Raw genomic sequence first — 5,216 nt, 5'->3', positions numbered from 1 at the left:
AAAAAAACCCCCCCCCCCCCCCCCCCCCCCCCCAGTAGCTGTGCTGGCTCCACATGGCCATGGTAAAACAGTTATTACCCCCAAAGGGAAGAGTCTGGGCTAGCCAAGGAAGCAGAACTGGATAATATGCAAGTACTTGTTACCTCACATCAAACTTAAATATAAATTCACATTTTGCCAACATGTTGTGGCTACACATGTAAGCAATATATTTCACTATGTGTTACACAAATAATTTTTAACATGATACCAGCTTCTACTGTACAGAGTCTGGGTACTACCAAAATAACTGGCACAAAATTCAGGAATTAGATTTAATGGTTCCAATGGTTCTGTTATGACCCAACTGGAAAATGACAGGTATTTCTGTATTTAGGATGTGTGCCTTCTCTTAAAGTAAAAGAATGGAAATGTGTTCTGCAAAACCAGAGGATCCTGCCCTTACCATTAAAAACATTAAACATACCCAAATACAGACCGGTGATTGACTCAGCACCTCGATGCTGAAACACAGAATTAGTGGGATCAATAGGCTTTCAGTCACCCCAGGATGGGTAATGCCGTGGTCACTCTCCTGATCTTGACAGAATTATTTTGGATTAATCTGATTCGGCTGAAAGGGAAATCTGCTCCCGCCAGGCTGTCAGTGCAGGAGCCCAAGCTGGCTATGAAGGGAAGACTGTTTGTGACAGCCTCTGTGAATCACTGGCACAAGCAGAGCAATGTCTGGATGGCATCAGCGGCTGCCACGGCTCCTGCTAAATACAGCCTTTGTCACCACTGCGCCAGAGCAGCCAGGAAACAAATGAGCAGGAAAGAATGAGCTCCTCTTTGGCACTCACCCCCCAGGGACCTACAGAAACTGTGTGGCCCGAAAGAGCCTGGTTCTAAATTGATTTACTTAAACTGGCACTGGGTAGGAAATCAGGTGAGCGGGAAGCCAACGTTAGCTGCTCTGCATCTGACCTCACACCGGCCAGCCAGGAGTTGCATCACAGGCTCTGCTGGCTGGAAAACCAACCGAGACACAGCAGGACTATTTCTTTGCATGGTCTTACAGACACTTTCTCAAGGAAGGCAAAGTGAATTGACACCAAAGTTCATCATATTACTGCCTGGACTTTACCCTGCATCCCCATGCCTCCTTCAACTGTGAGACGAGCACCAGCTCCTCTCCCCGCGGCCAGGCACCGCTGGTCCCAGCTCTGTAGAGCTGTGCAGCGTGGGCTGCGCATAACCGGGGCCCCGACGGAGCCATCACCGATGCAGGGCTCTGAGCCGCTGCGGCAGCACCCTGCAACCTCCTGGCCTTGGTTTTGGGGTAGCTGTGGGAGGACGGTGCGAAGGAAGCAGAGAGGGATCGTGAAGAGGGAGAACGGATGGAGTCACCCGCAAAACCCTATGCTTGCATCCCGGAGCACGGTCGAGCCAGGGGGGACCCACTGCCTGCCGCCCTGGGTCAGACTTTCCCTCTTCTCCCCGTGGCTGCCTGGAGCGTGGCCACCCTTGGCCACTTGCTTGGCACAAGCAGAACCCAACACATGCGCACACTCCGCATGTAACCTCCATCCCTTCGGAGAGGGCAGTGGAGCCAGGGCTGAAATCCTTCCTGAGAGAAAGAAAGTAAAAAAGAAATTTAACACGACTCCTGAAAACTAACACAGGCAGATAGTGCAAAGGGCGATTAATATGTTATAAAGACAGCAGGAATTTAGCCAGTCCTGTGCAGACACTCCTGTCAGCTGGGTCTGTTTCTCACCGCAGTACAGTATGTTTAATACACTCTCCCTAGAAGATTTTTTAAAAGCATTTTTAAAACTCCTGTGGAAAGTGGCCAGCAGCTGTGACGCTACCTAATAAAGGCAGGCCCCGCTGGGAGGGCCTGACAGCCCATCCATAACCCCGCTCCTCCTGCACGGCCCCGGCCGATAAGGCTGACTCAGCCGGCTGAGGTCTTGCTCAGCACCACTGTCATGGGCCTGCAGCTCAAAGCCGAGGGAGTCGTGGCGTGATCGCCCCACCCTGCCTTGGGAAAATCACTCCTCCGTGCTAGCTCAAGCTCTTTATTCCTCCTCCTCTATTGATACGATGTTTGGCTGTGCGTTTCGGTGATGCATCACAGATGTGGATGTCGTAAGCCAGCAGAAGACCGAATTCCCACCAGCTTTGCAGAAACAGTAATTTTTGAGTCTCCACCATGGGGGCTGTTGGGAGCCCACTCCTCACTGGGTGTTTTCTGTGCCTTGACGCATATGGGGCCATGGCCGAACTGGAGCATCACTGCCTTGCACTTGCCTGCCTTGCGTTTGTGCAGGTGGAAATGCCCCAACGACGGAATGATGGGAGCTGGCTCCTTGCCATGGCCTCACTCCAAAGCTGCAGAAGTCCATAGTTCGGTTCTAATCACAGCAGATCAGCTACACATTAGCACAGGGTGGATCCCAGTAGATGCTGGTGGAAAAGGACTTCGGGGACAGAGGAAGTTGGGGCTGGGGCCAGGAGTGATGCTGAGCTCTGCTCTGCCAGCATCAGTAGGAACCAGCCCTGGCTATTTAAAGTACCTTCTTCAGCACCGGGGAGCTCGGCAGAGTCCTGCTGTCTGCAGGACACGTGTGGGGCAGTTTGACCTTCCTACTTCTCCATGGCCTGGCGTTTTTATAGCTGCAGATGTGCTCACTAACCACAGAAGTATTCAGCTCCTCTTTGAATCCTACTCATTCCTAAATAAAAGCAACCTAGTGATAACACTGGAAGATTAAAAGCCATTACGTCTAACATCTGGGTACAGACTGCAAAAGGTCTCATGCATTTGTATGTTAACACAAGATATTTATGTGGGCTGAAGGTGAATAGAGTCTTTCATTGCTTGGTGAAGTTTTTTACTTACAGAAAGTCACACAAACAGAGAAATAGGGGAATACATAGTCCCATTTATTAAAGCAAGTACATGAAAAATCATGTACAATATAAGATTATATTACGAGACAGTCATAAGCGGGACGATTTATAGTTAAAGGTCAAAAGAAATGGAAGACTAACCCACAGAGTAGCTCTTGGCCTTTCGTGTCTCATTCTTTTGCTATGTCATTGTTTAAAGACAGAACTCTGGGCATCCTCCACAACAGGCAGCCTTCCGCCTTCTGATGTGCCGTATTTCTGGTTTGAGCTTCTGTTCCCACGGCAACAAAACTCAACAACATTATTGGTATTTTCCATACGATCATGCAATTTTCCCTTTGCCTGGGGACGGAGGGCCCCGTGACCGCCAAGGGGATCCAAGCATGTGGGCAGGCAAGTATTCTGGAAGTGTTGGAGCAAACAGAGCAAAAAATTGGAGGCTCAGCTTTAGAGAAATCCAGCATGATGGTGGTAACCTCCAGGCACCAAGCTGAGGCAGACAGGCAGAGCCCGTGCGGCTTCTCTATGTTGATGGCACAGCCCAAAGTTATCCCAGACTGCTAAGGCAGCTGAGAACTGCCCCACCTCAGTGCAGCTCAGAGGGGGAAGAGCACTGAAATCAATGGACTTAAAGGCTGTAAACCAGATATAAGTGATGGTGGTCAGCTCTATTGTTACAGTTCCATCTCCAGTGGGTTCATTAACAGCATCAAAAGTCCTCCAAATACCTACCTTGGGATAGGTATGTGGTTCAAGCTGCTCCCTCCACCATGAGAATCTTTGTGGATGGGTTATTACATGTCACATCCCCAGCACAGGACTGTGACCCACAGGATGAAGCTGCCCTCAGAGTGGTTATAGTAAACTCCGATTTACAGAGATCTGTAAATGCCACTTTTGCTCCTTAAGTAAAGGCAGATTTTTTTAAAACCAAAAGCACAAGGGGGAAAAGTCTGATTTTGAACCTCAGTTAGAAGCCACAGAAACTGCGAGATCATGCCCAGCGTGCCAAAAAGTGGAGTTGTCGATGAAAGGCTGTGAAAGGTCATTTACTTCATGTCTCTGCCCTGAAAAGGACCAGCTTGCACAATGCACAGCCACACCAGCTGGGGCCTCTCCCGCAGCAGGCACAGCAGAAAGGTTCCTTCACTCGTCTCGCATAAAGCTCTCCTGCTTATGCTGCAGTCCCAGCAGGACCCATGCCGCTGGTGATTTATTTGCCCCCCACCTATTCTCACCAGAAGCGACTGGTTGTTCTTCACTTTGTAGCTGTGCGGTTTCTGTACTTGGTATGTGTCCCCACTGAGCTGGATCTTACTTATTTCAGACGTTTCTCTCTAATGAGTTTGCAGCCTCTTTCAGCTCTGTGTCTTCTCCAGCTCTGATAAACAGGCTGCCTGCCAAGACAGTACCTATTGCATTGCCTTTCAATAAGGGCACTCCAGGCTGGAGGATTTTTCTGTTCCTCCCTTCCACTGGAGACAGGCTGTTTCCTGGGTGACCTACGTATGGATGCCAACACCTACGGCCAGACAAACCCTGATCCCGCGAGCCCATGCTTCTAAGGAGCCACTCCAGAAAGCCTACCCCAAAGCAGCCGTGGTTGCACAGTGCTAACCCGTAAGTCAGCGAGAAGGCAGCGAGTCGCCAAAATTAAGCTGCTGGTCTAACACCTCTCTCCATCCGAAGGGATTTTTTTTTTTCCTGGGGGTTTCATACTGGATGAGTCACTTTTCCTTTTAACCTCACTACTCTGAGTGCATGGATGTACATCTGTCATCCTGGCCACAGCTGGGGTAATGCAGAGGTCAAAGGGATAAATAGCAGAGAGGCTTTGTGGATGCCCTCCCCCACAAAAAAAAATCCCCTTTTTGTAGCCAGGAAATAGAAATCACATAAAATCCATCAAATTGCTTGCTTGCGTAATTAAGACATTATTGTGAAAAATACCCCATATTGACTTTCTTTTCCTTTTTTTTCACCTCCTTTCTAAAAGCCTGTGGAATAGGATTCCCTGTTTTCCATGGTCTCTTGACACGGTGCCAAACAGCAGAGAGCAGCTGAGGCCGTATTTTGTCAAATAACCCAAAAGCCAACATACTTGGCAATAAATATGCACAAGATGTTATGGTCATTTTGATACAATGAGTGGATTTCATTCCGGGCCAGTCTGTTTTCATTGGTCTTAAAGTTTTCGTGGCAATGCTCTAGCAGGGTGATTATTTTCATTCACAATCAAGTTAGCAATTTGGCCCTCGCTAACACCATTATTACGCTAAATTATCAGGAGAGCTTGCAGTCCCTGCTCGCATCTGCTG

The sequence above is a fragment of the Haliaeetus leucocephalus genome, unplaced genomic scaffold (assembly GCF_000737465.1).
Source record: "Haliaeetus leucocephalus isolate CR32 unplaced genomic scaffold, Haliaeetus_leucocephalus-4.0 Scaffold656, whole genome shotgun sequence".
Lineage (NCBI taxonomy): Eukaryota > Metazoa > Chordata > Aves > Accipitriformes > Accipitridae > Haliaeetus > Haliaeetus leucocephalus.
This window is presented reverse-complemented; position numbering follows the sequence as displayed.